At 39.1% G+C, this 20,758-nt stretch overlaps 1 protein-coding gene and 1 long non-coding RNA gene across 2 annotated transcripts in view; one reads left to right on the top strand and one right to left on the bottom strand.

Moving 5' to 3' along the window:
* EXOC4 (exocyst complex component 4) overlaps positions 1–20,758 on the top strand; it is an 805,586-nt gene that overhangs the window by 443,080 nt on the left and 341,748 nt on the right. The gene's annotated exons all lie outside the window — the stretch shown is intronic.
* On the bottom strand, positions 16,387–16,960 carry LOC113891196. Its single transcript, XR_003510688.1, has 2 exons — positions 16,760–16,960; positions 16,387–16,663 (listed from the first exon to the last, which is right to left on the bottom strand). It is a non-coding gene; the product is annotated as an uncharacterized LOC113891196 (long non-coding RNA).

Here is a 20,758-nt window from a genome sequence, read left to right as displayed (position 1 = left end):
TTTTGTTTCTGACAGATTTGAGGACATGATACTCTGATTATATTAAGTGACAATGGGCAGTTACTTAGGTAAACAAATAACAGAAGTAATACCTGAAATTTATATGATGTTTATAGTTCATATTATTTATAAAGTGCGTTTTTGAAATCCTTAAGATAGAATTTAATGAAAACCTTCAGACTCAGAGTTTTGGGGTAGGGCTGCAGAACTGTCAGCTAAGACAATCTTACTTCTCACTGGAGATCTGTTAGTTCTTCTGTTTACAATACAAGCATATCTCCCAATGGATCAGAATTACTGTAAGATGAAGAAGACAAAAAAGTGACTATGTGGTCAATACAGGAAGATGGAATTCTTCATAAATGACTGAGTAAAACTAAAATAAATGAAGAATTTGAGGCATCTGTCATCACGGACTCTTCTTTAGGTTTCAATACTAACTTTGGGAAATAACAAACATTTTGGATGGTTTGGTAGGGACATACTGATTGGATTCAGTAACTTACCTAGTCCTAATAAAAGCATTTCTTTGTATTTCACTAAAAAGAGGAACTGATATTAATCAACATTACTAAAAGGAATGAAGCAATCAGTATGTTTATTCTTTCATTACTTATTAAGTATCTATTGAACATTTATTTTGTTCTGCAGGACAGACAGACAAGAGTCTTTGTCATCCTAGAGCTTAAATTCTTGTGGAGGACGTTTTGTTTTCTTATAGGCAATGTAGTAGGTACTTTTTGTATTCTCTTAGAAGTTCCATAGCAGACTATGGCATAATGATTATTTCCAATTTGAAGTTGAAGAAACTGAGTCTTACTAAGTTGCTTAAGACTGTATAACCAGTAAGCAACAGGAGTTGGTGCCAGTAGTGAAAGCTTGCCTTGCCTGACCCCTTCACTTTGCAGCTCCACTAATATACCATCTCCTGTGGACCCATTCTTTATAAAAATATCTTACCAAATGTCATCATTTAATAACATTAAAACCTGTTTTTGCTTATCATTCAGTTGTTTTTTTCAGATCAGTCATTTTGTAGTATTGGGCTTGATTGCATTTTCAAAAGAAATTACGCCTGGTACGCTTAGCCTGATCTAGTAGCCCAAACGACAGCTTTGCCTCAATAACAACAGGAAGATCCTTAATGGGCACTGTCTTCAGAATGGTAATTCTGATAAGCAATTGCCTCTTTAATAGTGTAGTTGGAGTAATAGCAAAGGACAGCCAATTATAATCAGACAGTGTCTGCCAAGGTTGACCTTGGTAGGGGTACTGTAGAAATATATGGATTTATGGATTTTGTGAAGGGATAGTATTCAGGAGATGGCATCAAGAGAGGAAAAAAAAGATAAAAGTGGGGAAGACAGTTTTGCACGTTTCTGATTAGCACAGGGAAAAGTTCTGCTAACTGATTATCAACAGTGCCTTGTCATCAGGCACTGCCTGTGCAGGTTAGAGTTGTTATCTGCCAAGCTGTAAAGATACCTTGTTTCTATTCCAATTAAGGCTTTGGTTACATCTATCTCAATAGAAGGGAGCGTAATCAAATTTAGTATGTGTGTGGTCAAACCTCAGACTTGGAGCTGGGAGATTGTCTGATCATTGCCTATATGACTTTAGCTTTGTTTTTTAAGATTTCTGTGATGGAATTGGGCTTCCCAGAGGGTGCAGTGGTAAAGAATCTACCTGCTAATGCAGGAGGCGCAAGAAACGCAGCAATCATCACTATCATAGTTTGTTTTCTATTTCAGTTTTTGGGAGGCATGAGATTTTAGTATAGTGGCGAAGAACTTCGGGCTCTGTAGCCAGATTGACGTGGTATCAGTCTCTTCCTTGTTGCAGAAGCCTTGGGCAGATGACTTAATCTACTTAATCTCTCATTGACTCAGTTTCCCAGTTAAATGTGAATAGCAGTAGAACCGGAGAAGGCAATGGCACCCCACTCCAGTACTCTTGCCTGGAAAATCCTATGGACGGAGGAGCCTGGTAGGCTGCAGTCCATGGGGTCGCTAAGAATCAGACACGACTGAGCGACTTCACTTTCACTTTTCACTTTCATGCACTGAAGAAGGAAATGGCAACCCACTCCAGTGTTCTTGCTTGGAGAATCACAGGGACAGGGGAGCCTGGTAGGCTGCCGTCTGTGGGGTGGCACAGAGTCGGACACGACTGAAGCAACTTAGCAGCAGCAGCAGTAGAACCCACCTGGTAGGATTTTTGTGAGTAAAGATCTTAGAGAAGTGCCTGGCCCATGGTAAACACTATGTGTGATTAGTGGACTGTGATTGTTGATAGTATTGTTGTTACTGTCAGAAACATATTATCATGGCATAATTATTGTGGTCACTGTATCCTCTTAACATCAAATGGCAGATGAACAAGAGCGTTTACCTTTAGCTTCTTAGTCCTTTGTGAATGTTGGGACATGTATATATTAGCCGTGAAAGAACTTGTAAATTTAATGCCATAGTAGTCATGGCGTTTAGGACAGAATATTTTCACTGCATGCAGTAGTAGGCATTTAGGACAGTATATTTGGTAGCTTAGTTCTGGTTGCTATAACAAGAATTCCACTGGCTTAAACAAAAGATATTAATTTCTCATAGTTCTGGAAGCTGGAAGTCCAGGATCAAGGTGGCCAGCAGATCACTGTCTGATGAGGACCTGTTTGTTGACTTGCAGGCAGCCACCTTCTTACTGTATCTTCACACAGCTGAGTTGAGAAATCCTCTCTCCCATGACTCTTCATATAAGGGCTCCAATCCCAGTCATGAAGGCTCCACCTTTGTGACCTGATGACCTCCTAAATTTCCCACCCCCAAATACCATCACATTAGGCTATCAGGACTTCAGCACACAGATTTTGGGGGGACAAAATCCTTTAGTCCACGGCCCTTGGGAAGAAGGGCAGCAGAAACAGCACCAGCAGAGGAGGGGCTCACGCACCCAGTTGGGGCAGATCTTGGGAGTAGGCTTATCCTCTGATCTCTTAGGCACCTTCCTTCAGCTTCTCTGTGGCTCCCGGCCTGGGTCCGTGCAGCTGCTTTGGCTGCTATTGTGTGTGGGGGGATTACACTCGGTAGTGATGTGATCTGGACGTGAAAACTGGCTGCAGTGTAAATTGGTAGGTGCAGATTCAAAATGCTACTACGTGAGACCTCACCTATAACCTCCACTGTTTTTGTTGTGTAGTCAGTCAGAGAGACAAAGGGGTATATTGCGAGGCAGCTGCTACTAATTTCTTTTTCCTTTGTTTCACTTTGACATGACTGCCCATTCTTTTGAATTTTTGTAAGTAATCCTAAATCAGACAGCCATGTCATGTTAGGCTTAAAATTAAACTCTATCAGGCCGAATTTTAACAACCACCAAAAAAAAAAAAAGGAAAAGTCATCACCACAGGTATATCAAACATATTACAAAATGAAGGAAGGAGGATGGTACATTAAGCACACTCTTGGTAAAGTGGAGTTCAAGGTGTGGGGATACAGTATGCCACACTGTCCCCATAGAACAGTGATAGAAAATAAACTATCATTTTTTACTGACTCATTCTGTCAGTGATTGAGGCATTTCAGTGCACAACCAGGAAAATAATAGGTTATTTTCACGATGGTAGAAGTTTAACAAATGCCCAATCATTCTCCTACATCATCACTGTCGTTGGCGAGAGCTTTACTGTATGATATTGATGCCTTGCTTCTTTCTTATTGCTGTATTCTTTTCAGATTCAATCTTTCTGCAATGGGCCACTAAACATTTCAATTTGCTACCTGTAGAGCTGGATTGCATGGCTCAGACTGAAATGAGAGAGAAATGCATTTCCTGAAACTCCAAGTTGAGGGTTTCATGGATTTTTGTAGAAGGGCGCACAGACTGAAACCCACTGATAAGTTGCACACAATCACTTTTGAGTGTCTCATGAAAGTACATGGTATTAGGCAATTCATGGATGTTTTTAGGGAAAATAGGCTCAGCTAGATACTGATGGAACCCCTACATTTTGAGGAACTCAGACCGTCAGCCTGGGGTGTTCGTGCCTATAGTCAGGGCTCTCACAATGGCCCTTGAATACTTCTAACACTGCTTGTTTAGGTGCTCTTAAGAGCTCAGGTACTGAAGAAGAGGACAAAGTCTAAATTATTTCCTGGCCCAATCCAACTGAAAGGGTTTTATTCTACAGTTGGGGAGAGATTTTTTGTCCTTTTGCAATTTTACGGGTAGGTAACATAAGGACAAGTTGGCTATGGAGGAGTGAAAAGCCAGGAGAATCATGGACAACAGGGGACAGGCACCTTGATTTTCCAGTTCCTGATGGCCTCCCGCCTTTGGACCGCTTGCTCTAGTGGAAAATAGATTGTCAGTCGTACTGCTGTTTTCCCTTGCTGCTGAAAGCATACTGATGGCTAGATCACCTGGAATACTTATATTCCATAGTCTGTGTTGTACACTGAAACCTGTAGTGTTACTTTAGAAAATAACTCTTGTCCTTTAGCAAGCATCTGACCAAGTGGAAATGACCTAGAGGGGAAGTGATTTGTTCAAGGCTCAGCCAGGATTGCAGTCCTCATCATTGAAACCCAACTCTAGCCCTCTGTCCCATTCTTATCATTATCACAGTCATAATCCAAAATAATTCTGGACCAGAAGGGAAGCCGTGACTGTGCAGGCATGCCTCTGCTCTGTTGCTGTATGATCTTGAGCAAGACATCTCTCTGGAACTCACTGTTTCTCTTTCATAGAAAGGGGTAGCTTGTATCTGTTGATCTCTGTATTTTCTTGTATAAACTCTCTGGTTCTATTAGTTTTCTTTTTTTTTTTTTTCTTTTTCCTCCATTTTTGACTTCTTTTTTTTTCTTCTGAAAATTATGAGTATATTCACAAAAGAACAACAGATCCTTGCTGGGTTTTAGAGCTAGAGGAGAGCTAGCTGTAGAGGATGGATTTTTGTAGAAGGGCGCACAGACTGAAACCCACTGATAAGATGCACACAGTCACTTTTGAGTGTCTCATGAAAGTACATGGTATTAAGCATTCATGGATGTTTTTAGGGAAAATAGACCCAGATGGAGAATAACAATTATGAGTAACATTCTACTGAGTTTTTGAGGCTCTGTTGTTTGGGGGCTTCAGGGGTCTCATGGTCCTCTGACTTCTTGTCGTTACCACTGGACACTCCCAGAAGGAAATGGTCTTCCTTCATTCGAGGCTATAAAAATGGATCTGGTCTCCCACCATTTCCCTCTGACCCTGAAGTAGTCATGAAAATCATGAATGTTTTCTAATGATTTGGGGGAAGGGGGTAGGTAGTAATATTGAGAATTCAACAAATGGGAAAGATCCAAGGTTTAAGATTCAAAAAGTTAGAAACTGTAGTCTTAAACATGAGGGGCCCCATATCTTGATTGAGTATTACAGGGACTTAATTTTTTAATTACATTTGGCCTTATCCGTGGTCTTCTTTTGTGTTTCACTCTTACTTCCTAAGCTGCTTCTTACAGACTTTCTGTCCCAAATAATTTTGATGACTTTAAAGGCGACTCCTTCTCACTTCTGCATTTTGTGTGTTTCACGAGACATTGCTTGCTTGTTTGTTCCCTCCTGACTATTAGGGGCACAAGAGAGAAAGAGAGTGAGGAGGGGAGAAAAGGGGGAGTGCAAGGGCACCAGTGCCTTCGGTTATTGAACTTGGAGAGAACGGGTTCTTGTAGTGTAGACACATGAAATTAGACAGTTTACTTTTCATGGGAACTCTTAATTCTTACTCTAGAAAGCATATTTCTTCATAGGAAAGATACTGTTGAGGATTCCTGTTCAAATGGGGAGAACCATTTGTAGGTGATACAGAGTCATTAAAGCAATTAACATTGCATCATGTCCCATGTAGAAAGCAAAGCATACCATGTATCAATCAAGAATTTTTTTCTTTTTAAAAATACAGACAGATTCTCAAAGACTGTGTTCACTCTACTACCCTCAGAGAAGTTGCTTCTAGTGTGATGCTTGTTAAATATACTTTTTCTAGATTCTATTCATTTAGTGATTCATTCAACAAACTTATTGACTACTTCCTATGTGCAGAGAATTGCAAAGTGCTGAGGACATAGATGTGAAAAAGTTGAAATGGGACTCTTACATCAGTGGGCCTTCAGCATGGTGGAAAAAGCAAATTGAACAGTTGCAGAGTCTTGTTATAAAACTAAAATACTTGTGTAAGGGAGAGACTTCTGTGTGAATACAAGTTTTATTTATAAGCATGAATTTAGAAAATTTTGAGAGTTGGGTACTGGTTGAGAAGAACCTTTGTGAGAAATTCTCACTGTTCACAAAATAAATACAGTCAGCTTTTCACGTCCACAGATTCAACCAAATATGGATTGAAAATATTCAAATAAAATAAAATTTCCAGAAAGTTCCAAAAAGCAAAACTTCAGTTTGCCTTATTTTGCAACTATTTGCATAGCATTTACATTGTATTTACAACTATTTACATAGCATTTACACTTATTCCTGTTATAAGTAATCTAGAGATGATTTATAATAAACAGGAAGATGTGAGTAGGATATATGTAAGTATATATATGCAAATACATATATGTGCAAATACATTTTGTATAGGAACCAGGTACCCAAGGGATGGATTCTGGGAACAACTCTGTGCACTTTTCATATCTGGCCTTAGCTATTTGATTTGAGACTTAAAGTGATTTATAATATAGATCTGGTTTTCTGGCATGAAATATAAAAATGAGATACCACCAAGTTGGAGCCTTGTCCTAGAGTATTTTTGTAATTAAAGAGTTTGTTTTGGATTAGTTTTAGAAAATCTTTAAAAGTGTAATTCTTCAATTGCCAAAAATTCACACTGGTTCTGTGTTTCTTAGACATAAACAGAAATATGTTATTTTTTGATTCACTTAATTTCTTTTTAGTCTTGTTAGCAAGTTGTTCACCTTGATATTTTCCATTGATTTAGCTTCAGATCTTAAAAAAAAGAAAAAGCAAAGAGCAAAAAGTTGTCAAAACTTCTGAAAGTTTCACTGCTGTTTCTTATCTTTTCAGGTGGCTACTGCCAAATAATGAAATCAGTTAAATTGCTCTTTTTTGTGTAATTCAAGGTTAATAACTGGTGAAAGAAATTTTTATCATTGGGTAAGTTTTATAATTTTATAAATGATAGGAATCCTCTCCTTTTAAATTAGTATTGTTCATTTAATAGCTAAAGAATTCACCTATATCTCTCATTCAGTTATAGAATCTTGCTCCTTTTTAAGTCTGGTTTATTCATGAGACTCTAGTAAAATGTGAATGTTCTGCATGTGTGCCCTTCCCTACTCACTGGGGACACTCTCCACGTTTCACACTCTACCCCATGTCTTTATATAATTATATTATTATATGTCATCCATCTTTCTACTAAGTTATGAACTCCTTGTGCCAGAATAGTATCTTTGTTATCTTTGTAAACCCAGTGCCCAGCACAGCACTTGACATATAATAGGTACTCATATATATGTTGGAGAAGGCAATGGCACCCCACTCCGGTACTCTTGCCTGGAAAATCCCATGGATGGAGGAGCCTAGAGCACTGCAGTCCATGGGGTCGGGAAGAGTCGGACACAACTGAGCAACTTCACTTTCACTTTTCCTTTCATGCACTGGAAAAGGAAATGGCAGCCCACTCCAATGTTCTTGCCTGGAGAATCCCAGGGACGGGGGAGCCTGGTGGGCTGCTCTCTATGGGGGTCGCACAGAGTTGAACACGACTGAAGTGACTTAGCAGCATATATATGTAGTGATTGAATGAAATGTGGCCTTCTGAAGAACAGAACCTACTTACACACACACGCACAATCAGCAAATAGGCATTAATCTTTGTTGTATATAGGGTTGCCACTGGGCCTGTTGCAGGTACTAAATTTATAGGGTCCCTCCCCTACCTTTGGGAAGATGAATTTCATTGGATTCTAAATGCACACAATCATATCTTGTTTTATTGACTTCACAGATATTAGGTTTTTTACATACTGAAGGTTTGTGACCAACCCGCCATCAAACAAGTCTGCTGGCACTATTTTTACAACAGCATTTGCTCACTTTATGTATCTGTGTCACATTTTAGTAATTCTCACAAAATTCAAACTTTTTCATTATTATTAATACATTATGGTGATCTGTGATCATTGATCTTCGATGCTTATGTTGCCAAGAAGATTTCAACTAACTGAAGTCTCAGATGACGCTTAGCATTTTTTTAGCAATAAAGTATTTTTAATTAAGGTATATGCATTATTTTTTAAGACCTAATGCTTTTGCATGCTTAATAGATCACAGTATAGTGTACACATAACTTTTCTGTGCCCTGGGAAACTAGAACAGCCTATAGGACTCACTTTACTGCGATGATCTGTGAACTCAGAATATCTCTCACGTCTGCGTTTATTAATGGAAAAGATGCCGTAACCAATAACATATCAGAGATGTGCTTTGTGTAGAGGCCAAAGGATAAACTCTGCTATAGGATCCTTGGAGCTCCAAGGATCCCCCTTCACTAAGGATAATCAGGAGCTTATTTGTAGAATAAGTGGGACTTTAGCTCAACTGTAAAAGAGTGGTTAACATTTATGCCAAAAGGCATCATAGGTGATGGCTGTGTCCAGTACATTCCATCTAGGTCTTCAGTCACCATGTACCGGGATTCAAGACTGATCATACAACTTTACCCTGCATGTGTTAAGGAATTTACTTAATGTGTGAACATTTTACTTAGGAAATGGGAAACTTACACGCCTCAGTCAGGAGGAGAAAAGAAGGCACAGTTCCCCCAGTGTTCCCATTGTCCCACTGAGATGTGTACTGAGTTTGGGCTTTGTGAGCCTGCAGTGTGGGCTTGAGTTCTCTTGTCATTCTGCCTTACCAGAGCAAGAGAATGAGAAAGCATCCTTGGCATTGGAGGAATACTCAGGCTGCTTAGTTCAAAACAGTTCAGTTTGGTGTCCCAGCTGTCTATAGGCATTTATGAATGTCACCTTCTGGACTAGAGACTTTCAGACCCATGGGAAGTTTCAGTTTCCTCTTCCGAGGGAGGAAGTCACCCACACTGTGGATAACTGATATAAAGTACAGTCCCTTCTGCTGGGAAAAAGGTGTTCACCTGCTCTGTTTGTCATGCGGGTGACGCTGCCTGAGCTCTGGGGTCACCATCAGATAGTCCTGCTCATTGCACTACAGTGGTAATGAGTTTGGCCCTGAAAGTAAAGACCTCAAGTTCAAATCTCTGCTTGTCCACTTACTGACTATGTGACTGTAGGTTCATAACCTCTCTAAGTCTCAATATTCTGAAATGTGAAGTTAGAATAATAATAACTCATTCTTCATAGAACTGTAATGAGAATGAAATAAAATAGACATTTAGTACGTAGCAAGTGTTTGGTGAACATTAGCTGGAAAGCAAGGATTATGATGTTCCAAGAAAGGAAAGAGAATGTTGCAGAATGTTCCAGTGGGGACAGGCATTGTTCCAAGGGTAGGCATTGTTCCAGGGACAGAGGATGGGCCAGTTTTGTCAGGGAAAGGGCTTATTTGGGGGAGAATAGAACTGTACTGGGGGAGGGAGGGCCCTTAGTGTAAATTAAAGAACCATCCTCCAGTCAGCTTGGAGACATTGGAGATTTTCTTGTCAACTCATGATATGTAGTGGAATTTTTTCAGAAAAAACAATGTGGTGGTAGGCATTCTAAGTATATTAAAAGGAAAATAAACTGGAGACAGGAGTACCTTCTAGGCTAGAAGTAATTTATTTTCCAGGAAGCTGCAGATTTGAGTTCTGTGCCCTTTGACTTCCATTTGCTTTGCCATCACCCTCTTCCAGCGAGTTACAGTGTGAGCTGCAATATGCCTCCAGACCTCTGTCCACCTTCTGCTGTTCTTCGTGTGCAGGCATTGTAATAACAAAAGGTTTAAAAAGTAATCCAAGTTATTTTTAATAGGATATAGGCACAGATAAAAACAGTATAAGACAATACATCTAAAAGGCATTTCTTTGGATTTTGGTGATTTCTCACTATAATGAATTGACAGACTCAGAAACTCCCCCCCCTTTTTTTTTTCTTTCTTTCTTTCTTTTTTTTTTAACTGGAAAATAATTGCTTTACAATGATGTGGTCTCTGCCGTACATCAGTGCAAATCAGTCATAATTATATATATATCTCCTTCCTCTTGAGCCTCTCTCCCCCTCCCCCTTTTCAAGAAATATATTTTTTAATGTTATAAGCCAGGGTTTTATAAAAGTTTGCAGTGCTTTACTTAGCTTTCTGTTTTCCAACCCTTCCCCATGTAATACTTGAGAGGAAATGAACAGGAATGATGGGTAAATGAATGAACAATATGATGAGCTGCAAAGGAGTTCAGAGTTGTTGGCCTTTGCCCTGTGGGACTGTGCCTCATGGAGCATGATTGCCTGATGTATCTTCCACCATCACCATGACTGGACCGGGGGCCTCTTGGAACAAGGACTGTGTCTCTGTTGTTCTCACTGTATCTCCAATTCTTAACTCAGTACCTTGGATGGTTTTTCATTATTTCTAAATAAGTGAATCTGCCCCTGAAATAGGATTAATTGTGGGATTTTGAGAGTACATCACTGATGAAGAGTACATCACTGATTGTATCCTGGGCTTTGGGCCACTCCCTTAAGATCTTAGTTTCCTTGGCTATAGAAATTCGTAAAGCACCTATTTTGCTAATAAACAGTAAGTTAAAATATACTACAAATCACTTCAGAATTTTAATCACTAAGTTCAGCTAAATATGCAACCAATAAAGGGATTTATCTCCTGCATGTCGCCCATGAGCCATCCTGACAATGACATTTCAAAAGCCTGTAAGGAAATGACCACTTACACAAGGAAACCATGATGTGCACACAGCCCACCTTAGGATCTGATTTTGGAGGTATTTTATTTTCTTCTTCATATAAAATGACAAGGTGTAGTTACTTTGGGGATATTTCAAGTTGTAAAACTAGGAATTTCTGACAATGTGGTAAATTTTGCATGCCTGTCTCAGTTGTTTGCTGTTAAAATATCAGAGAAAAAGAACTTTTAAGAGAGAACAGTGCTTGTCTTACCTTGCATCCTTATGACAGCCCGGCCATGGTGTTTTGTTGTTATTTAATCACTTAGTTGCATCTGACTCTCTTGTGACACCTGGAGGACTGTAGCCCTCCAGGCTTCTCTGTCCATGGGATTTCTCAGGCAAGAATACTGGAGTGGTTTGCCATCTCCTTCTCCAGGGGATTTTTCTGACCCAGGGATCGAACCTACATCTCCTGCATTGTCAGTTGTATTCTTTACCTCTGAGCCACCAAGAAATTCCACTGTGGTGTTTACCAGACAGTGATATTTCTTTGATGGGTAAACAGAACATAGACCATTTGAAGATATGAAAAATGACCTTTCCCAGCAAGGAGATGGACAACTTGAGATGGAGTTGACTGCCATTCGAAATATGTAGTGTTGGTCAAGGTTTAAATTTATCAGATAATTTTAAGGAGAGGCAATTTGAGGCTAAGATAGAACTTCTTAGCATTAAATAGGCCCCTTCAATTTTCCTAAGTAAATATCCAGCTCAGCGGTGTTTGATATTAAGCCTGGCATTTTGCTCTGTTCCTTTTGCTTCTGGTAGACATGCCCTTGCATTTACCATCCACATCCAATTAAGGGGAAATGGAGAACTTGAAATTCAGAGACCTCATTCTTCTTGTCACTGAATTAATGGACTGGCCTTGGTTTGGGGTAGAGATGGGAAACTGTGGAGCTTCATTTCCATTTTTTCCTTAAGATTAAGAAAAACAACCATATTTTACACATTTGTCAGCAGTGGCATCACCTTGCAGTTTACTAGTTTCCATACTCTTAGGAGCTTATTATAAAGAAAAATACTTTGAAACATCATCAAGCTTGCTTTCTGAGTGTTATCTAGTTGGGGCTCATACAATATCCCTAGGGAAAGAACTAGGAATCAGACTGGTAATTGGAACCATTGATAAAATAGAGAATCTCTTTTAATACAGACACAGTGTGGTGTAGCAAAAACATTGATAGATTTGCAAGTCTCATTCCTGTTCCTAATTTTGTTACTATGTGAGAGACGAAGTTTTATCCCATTGGATGTTGACCGTTTTAAGATTTAAGACAGAAAGAAGCAAACATAATATGATGCTGAGTGTAAGGTGGAGTAGGTTTTTGAACCGTTGTAGTCAGCCAAAAGCACCAGTCTTTTACCTGACCTACTGAATCGAGTGTCTCTTTTATGTATAACCACTGGGCAAGTATACATGGTAAGAGATGATGAGTATTGGGAGACAGTTTTCCTTCGGTCTCTTGTGCTTCACGTCTCACGGACAGAATAGCATGGCACGCTTTTGTTGGGGACTGTCTTCTCAAGGTTGATCGTCCATTGGATATCCTTAGAAGAAGAAGAAGTAGTGTCTCTCCTCTGGAGCAAAGGGCAGAGTTGTTTACAGTCTAGTATCATAAAAACAGCTCCCTCCAGGGTGCAAAGTTGTAGCAGGTTTGCTTACAGCCCCTTGTAAAGGATCAGGGATTCCTGACCTCTGGATTCCTGCCTTGTCCTGTTCCCCGTTATGTATCATGTACTTAGTTGACCTGCATCACATGGCTCCATGGCAGTTGAGCCTCAAGGGACTTGAACAAGGAGGTGGTGATTCGCTGACTCCTGTTATTGCTGAACGTAATGAAATGTACTTTGTCTCTGAACCACAGAATTTTTTTCTTGTGCCAGCATCCTTGAAACTGTGGCATGCTAACTTGTTAGCTTGCAAGTAGGGTAAAAACTCAGACCCTTCATGTTCTTGACGGAGTTGAGTTTAAACATATTAATTTTAAAGTAAGATACATTGATCTGGTGAAATTGGGAACTGCTTATGAGTTCTGGCCAAAAAGAAGAGGGTAGAACTCAAAATAGAAACTGTAACTCGAAGACTTCTTGCTGAACAGTCTTTACCTGTTATCCCATTTGAGACTTGCCTAAAACCATTCTTTCATTGCCATGAAGTGTTAGACATCTATGGATAATGCACTTTGATTTTGAGAGTTTAAGACAACAAGACTAAAGAAAAACTGTTTCTTCAGCCACACATATCAGCTACTTTACCTGAGTTCCTTATATTCCTGTTGCTTCTGCGTTTATCTAGGTTTCAGAGGGGAATCAGAGGCTGTGTCAATGGAGGAAATAGTTAATTTCTTTCTCCTTTAGGAGAAAAAAAATCAAGATTCTGCAGAATGAGGAATGGTAAAGAAGAAATAAATCTGTTCCTTTCACAAGGAAATGGAAGCTGGCTATTGTTAGAGTCTGCTTTGAGCAATTATATGTCTCTATCAGTAGCCAATTTGGAAACATTATTGAAACTTTAGGTCTTAGATATACTATAACTGGTGCAGTAAGCAGAAGTGATAACCATTAGGTACTTCAGCTTGAATTCTAGGCATTTTAAAGGTCACTGGGAAAGGGAAAATAATGCATTAATTTTTACTAGTGTGTTCATTGAAGTATCTTCTGTGAAAATCAATGTAAAATTTCCTTGCCATTCAAAATGCAGAGTGGTGTATAATATCACCACTCCCAACTACCCTGTATTGTTGAATTTTTAAACAAGCAGGCTTTTGAGTTATACCCTGACCACATAAATTCAGCCTCTCAGATTGGATTATTGCCATATGGAAGCAGTAGCAGGAAAAATAAATTTATGTCCGTCTGAATTCTGCTTCTGGATTTATTATTTAAGCTGCTCTTAACCTTTTCCTAGGTCAGTGATCATCTCATAGATTTGCTTTTATGCATATGCCTCAGGGAATAAAAAGTCCATTCTTTATGAGTATTACTTGTAAGTGAAATGTTACTTCTCCGTTTACATTAGTAATCTTAAATTATTTACCTGCTTTGAAATTCATTCCTTGCAAATTAGAAAGATGAAAGCTGTCAGATGAGTGCATATGTTCATGCTACTTATCTGTTTGCCCATTATGGTAGCTGGTTTGGGGTTTTTGGCGAAAATAGAAAGTCTGTTTTAGGGATGTTGGCAGGGGCATAAGTTAGGAGTTTGGTCTTAAGGTAACTGTTCGCAACCACATGGACTCTAGCCCACCAGGCTCCTCTGTCCATGGAATTCTCTAGGCAAGAGTACTGGTGTGGGTAGCCTTTCCCTTCTCCAGGGGATCTTCCCCAACCCAGGGAATGAACCCGGGTCTCCCACATTGCAGGAGGATTCTTCACCATCTGAGCCACCTGGGAAGCCCCATGTATACACAGTACTACATATAAAATAGATAATCAAGGACCTACTGTATAGCACAGGGAACTCTATTCAATATTCTATAATACTGCTATGGGAAAATAATCTGAGAAGAATAGATACATGTATAACTGAATCACTTTGCTGTACACCTGAAACTAACACAAAATTGTAAATCAACTCTACTTCAATATAAAATAAAAATTAAATTACAAAGAAAAAAAAGCCCTCTGTTAAAGAAGGGAGAAAGAGGCCAGGTGGTTTATGTCAAAATGAGCCCTGCCGCAGCTGGTATCAGCTGACCTGTGGCGGCTTTCACTAAGCCTTGAGCGGCTGCATTCACCTTCCTACCTCCTGTGTGTTTCCTTCATTAAATCCTGGGAGGAGTTGGTTAGGGTGGAGAAACAGGACACAGTTTAAAACCAGAGAAATATTATCTCCCTCTTGGCAGCCATATGACAACACCTCCTGACTTGATGGCTAATATATATAATAATATCTTGAATTACTAAAGAAGTCTACTTTCTTTCCATAATGATTTATTCAAAATTAGCAAAGCCCTGACTTATATAAACAAAAAAAAATGTTATAAGTGATTACTAGTCATGCCAATCTGAGTGATGTAAGAATCGAAAATTCCATTATCACTATTAATAGTGAACTCCAGGCTGGCAGATTTGGCAATGGCAAATTTTGCCCTTGGACTGGTAGATTTAGTCTGAGGCCTTGGGCTGCTCAATCGGATCTGGTTTTCCCAAGCTGATATTTCCAAAAACTTTCAGCCTTTCTTGTTGAATGGATTGAAGCAGAGAGGACTCAATGGCAGCTATTGAGAAAATTTCATTTCATCAGTTACTGCAAATTCAAGGGATAAGGGAGCTCAGCAAAACTAAGGTTTGGTGGAAGTAAAAGGCAAAATTAAAAAAAATTTATCAAAGTATAGTTGATTTACAATGTGTTAGTTACTGATGTACAGAAAAATGATTCAGCTGTGTGTGTGTATATATACCTGTATAGATAGATACCTGTGGATACTCCATGTTCATATGTGTGTGCATGCAAATATATAGATGTGTGTACACACACACATACACATACATGCACACCTATGGAGAATGAAATGGCAACTCACTCCAGTATTCTTGCCTGGGAAATCCCATGAACACAGGAGCATGGTGGGCTACAGTCCATTAGATAATAAGAGTCATACATGGCTTAGTGACTCAGTAATCAGTTCAGTCACTCACTTATGTCTGACTCTTTGTGACCCCATGGACTGCAGCGCTCCAGGCTTCCCTGTTCATCACCATCTTCCGGAGTTTGCTCAAACTCATGTCCATCAAGTCAGTGATGCCATCCAACCATCTCATCCTCTGTCGTCCCCTTCTCCTGCCTTCAATCTTTCCCAGCATCAGAGTCTTTTCCAGTGAGTCAGTTCTTCACATCAGGTGACCGAAGTATTAGAGCTTCAGCTTCAGCATCAGTCCTTCCAGTGAATTTTCAGGACTGATTTCCTTTAGGACTAAACCACTATTATACCCATGTATATTCATGTTATTTTTCATTATGGTTTATTTATTACAGGACATCAAATATAGTTCCCTGTGCTATATAGTATGACCTTGTTGTTTTATCTATTTTTCATATAGAAGTTTGCATCTGCTAATCCCAGACTCTTAATTTATCTTTTCCCCATCTCTTGCCCTGTAATAACCGTAAGTTTGTTTGCTATGTCTGTGAATCTACTTTTCGTTTTGTAAGTAAGTTCATCTGTATCATGTTTTAGGTTCCACATATATGTGACATTATATGTTAAAGACAAAATTTTAAACCCACATCCGGAAGATAGGCCAATGAGGCAGATTTCAAAGAAGACTCTCTTAAATCTGAATTCTTCTGGAGCCTCTTCTACAGGGTGTTCCCATTTATTCATTCACTCAATCATTTACTCAAGAAATATTTATTGAGTACCTACTGTGTACCTGGCATTGTTCTAGGCTCCAGAGATATACCAGAGAGCAAAATAGACAAAATTTGGGGGCTTACACACTGTAATGGTGAAACACAGATATTAATAATAGTATATCTTTTATTGGTTAATCATAAAATATAGATATAATAGGTCAGCTGGTGATGCATGTCATAAGGACAGACAGAGTGGACCAGTGGGCTGGTTAGGGATCTCTGTGAAGGTGCTCTCTTCAAGGCTCCAAGGTGCTATCTGAGCAGAGGCCAAGGGAGAAGACGTGGTGATTCCTGCAGATACTTGGAGACAGATGTGAAGACCGGGGGAACAGTGGGTGCAGAGTGCCTGAGACCAGTGTGTTTTCAGCAGGAGGAGGGCACTCCTGATTGGAGCAAAATAAGGTGGAGAGTGAGAGGAGATGGGGACGGAGAAGTGGTGGGGCACTGGGGATGGGAGGTGATTGTATAGTAGGCCTTACCCGAGACTTTGACATTGAATAAAAGAGGAAGTTACTGAAGGGTTTTGAGGCACGGAGGGAAGTGACCCTCCATGCCCAACAGCAGTATCCCTGACATACTCCGTTGTGTAGAGATAAAACAGTCGTGTGCTGTGCTAAGTCAGTTCAATCATGTCTTACTCTGTGGGACACTATGGACTGCAGCCCGCCAGGCTCCTCTGTCCGTGGGATTCTCCAGGCAAGAATACTGGCGTGGGGTGCCGTGCCCTCCTCCAGGGATCTTCCCAGCAGGACTGAACATGCAGCTCCTGTACCTCTTGCACTGCAGGCGGATTCTTTACCAATGAACCACCAGGGAAGCCCTAAAAGGAAGCTAAAAAGGACACAGTAAAGTAGACCGTAGGATGGGTCCGAGCAACCCAGAAAGTGATGTCCTAGCAACCAAATAAAAGCGTGTCTAAGAGAGAGCCATCAATACTAAACAAGTGCTCTTGGGGTACAGTAGGCCCATGTTTATTTGTGGAATCAAGAATTACGGCCACACACTACTCCATACTGACTGCTATTGACTTGTAATGTACCATCCCTCTGTTCAGAAGCCTTTGATGACTCCCCTTTGCCTGCATAAGTCAAGTCCAAGACTGGGAATTTATATTTTAATATGACTGTGAGCCAAACTGCACAGCATTTTACAAGTCTCCAGGAAGCTCTGCAATGTTTACATCTCCTTATTTACTCATTCTGTTCACATTCCTCTATGTGTGGAATGCCACTCTGTCCCTCTTTGCCTATGGAAATCTTGGCAGTCCTTTAGGGGCTAATTCTGATACCCTCCTCTCCATAAATACTTTACCACTTGCCTTTTCTCCATTTCTCTCTTCTCACCCATTCTTCAACCTGTGTCATGGCTCTACCAACATTTCTTCCACTTTACACTTGATTCCAGTTGTTTGCTTTAATTCCCATATAGCATTTTAGATTCCCTATAATCAGGAGCATGGTACTAGAGTAGACTGATTATAAGACTGATTATATAGACTGATTATAAGCATTATAAGGACAATGATATAAAACAGACTTGTTTTTAAATACCATCTCTGCCATGACTGGCTTTTGACTTTTGCTCAGTCAGTTAAACTCTTCAAGGCTCCATTTCTGCACCCATAAATTTAGACAAATAAGGTTTCTTGAGAATTAGATGAGATAGTCATATTAAATTTATGCATCTACACTTTGTCAGATTAAAGCTGTTTCCCCCCATGGAGACAATGTATCAAATAAGTTTGTGCAAGGGAAAATCATCAAGAGGTTGTTGTTATCTCAGTGAAAGTTTATCACTTTCTCTTGTACATACCTCCTCTTCAATAATTTACAATGAAAGGATTAAACATTGCATATATGCCTTAAGTTAATTATAGGTTAATTGTGTCTTATTTGACAATCTTTGTTGCAGTTCCTTTAAATAATTGCCACTTGGCAATTTATTAACTTGACAACAGCACATAAGTATCTGATTCTTCCTTTGCCCCCAAATGCTACTTTTCTTGTTAATCAACAGAGTATCTCTGAGTGAGGAGGAGCTGCAGCTCCAGTCAGTACTTATAACTTTTTCATTAGACCTTAAAATGTTATGTTAAAAATTGATGGTGGTACATCAGGTGGAGAAAGGGAAAGTGACATGGAGAGCTAAACCTTTGCTTAGCGCCTTTGTGAAGTTGCAGCAGTAACCCTAAAATGATGATTTGCTAGTGAGTTGTCTTGAAAGGATTGTTTGTGCCACAGCTTGTATTGGGGAAAGTTTTATTGAGACTTTCTGTTGATGCTGTCACATACTGTTTATTGAAGACAGCTTTTTATTTCAGAATGCTAGATAACATTGGAAGTTGTAGACTGTCTCAGTCATTTTTGACTGTATTGAGTCGACCAAAGAATACCTTCCCTTGTCATATTTGAGCTGGGTTTTCTGCCTTTCCTTTGGGGGGAAAAATGGTTGTGTTTGCTGACAGTTTGTCTTGATATTATTAGATGCAAACTTTCCTTATTTCGTTGCCTTCTAGCTATTTGTAACTTACATTATGTCCCCCTGTAACATGTTGTAAAATCTGTCTATTCTGTGAACTCGTTTGGGCTCTTAACCCTCTTATTAGTTAGCTTATAACAATGATAAGAATGACTTTTATGTACAGGCCATTTTACTAAGAACGCTGAGAGTCTTCTGAGACATGATCTTCTCTGCAGTAACTGTTTATCTTGGATTTGGTCTGTTCCAGTGTTTAGACTTTTAGTAATACAAACTCTCCACCTTTTGAGGAAACTTATTTCATCATTCTGTGAAACTGACTTTTAGAAAGCATTTTTTACTTTGTTTTGGGGGGCTTGTGGGTTTTTTTTTTTTTTTTTTTTTGTCTGTTTTTTGTGCAAACACTTTGTCTCCTAAAAAGCCTTACCTGTCCATGCCAGTTCTAGCTTGAGTTTTTTAAGGAAAATAGTCTAATGCCTCTTCCGCAGAACAGTCCTTCAAGTGTTTGGACAACAAGAACATGGTTCTATTCTATAAACCCTGCAGGTCCTCAGGTAATGTCTATCATTGATGAAGTTTCTCCCTTGATTTTTTTCCTTAGAATTAGTTTCAAGAAAAGTTGCAGACAACAAATGCCAAAAACTTTATTTCTGACTATAAACTTGAGGCAGGCTATAAGAAGAAATGTAGGAATGATTGACAGGTGGCTTGTTTACTCTCTGTTGAGTAAATGTATACTATGCTATTACAACCAAATCTTAGTTGCGTGAGTATATTGTGTAATTGTTAAAGCATGACTGTTTGCTTATTCATCACTAATCAATGGATTTGGACTTGACAAATCTTGCAACCTGTTGTATGAAGGAATGAAGAAGAAATACATGAAAGATACTTTGAGGTAAACATTTAGGTTGAAGGAGACATTGCTGTCAGTTCACTGCATATTAGGGAGCTGTGGAGAGAACTCATCTGGCTTCCTACTGAAATGATGTTATCTGACCTGACTGGAAGGGGGTTCTTAGCTACAGGGTATCTTCTTGGGCCCTTGGAGTGCAGTAAGATTTGTGAAAACTTTCCTTATGTGATTTTGTTTTTATTTAGAGGAAGATTCTTATATATGACTTAATAAGCCTTCTTTTGCTAGGTTGCATACCCAGGTCTTTTATTAGAAATTTTTTTAAAGAATTGAAGCAGTCAAAATCAACTTTCATGATTCTCCTTTTCTAAATTGTCTTTTGAATTCAGGAGATAAGCTCTCCCCTTACTGTAGAAGATTGTTTAAAAAAAAAAAAGCAGAACTTCCTTTTCTAAGTCTGAAATAGCTTAGTCTCATGGTCAAAGGAATAAGATTAATTAAATTTTAATCTGGAAACCTCCCAGAGGAAGATATAAAGTAATTGACCTCTAGAAATTAAATGTAATAGCATATAAATGAGCAATCATTGACTATTTTGATTACTTTTCTTAGGTTTAGGTAAAGGAAATAGATGATGTAGGCTTTTGACCAAATAACACCATGCCTTTGATTTTCTTTTGTTCCAGTAGTGCTACTATTTCTAACAACCACAAAAAAGAGAGGTTGGGGGGAAAACAAAAATAAACACACTCCACAGGTCTTAAAGGCAGATAAATCATCTTTTTAGTAACCTTCTTTCTTACCTATTTACTGCAAATGAAATGATTGGACCGGGGTAACGATTATTGATGGCAATAACAGGAATCTTGTTAAATGGATTTGAAATTATATTCTCTACCTGGAGAGGAATCTAATAGGGGAAGTCCTAAAGGTTAGCAAGTAGGATTTCCAAGTACAAAGTGTTAGGATTATTTGCATATGATGACCCTTTACTGAAATGTTCTACATTTATATTCTTCCTTCCAAACAAATGATAGATTGGTAAGATGTTATTAATGGCACTGTCATATCTTTCAAGCATGGCTCTAGGGAAAAAAGATATCTTTTGATATAATCAAGTCAACTTGGTGAACTATCAAGTATT

This window comes from Bos indicus x Bos taurus, chromosome 4 (assembly GCF_003369695.1).
Source record: "Bos indicus x Bos taurus breed Angus x Brahman F1 hybrid chromosome 4, Bos_hybrid_MaternalHap_v2.0, whole genome shotgun sequence".
NCBI lineage: Eukaryota > Metazoa > Chordata > Mammalia > Artiodactyla > Bovidae > Bos > Bos indicus x Bos taurus.
This window is presented reverse-complemented; position numbering and strand designations above follow the sequence as displayed.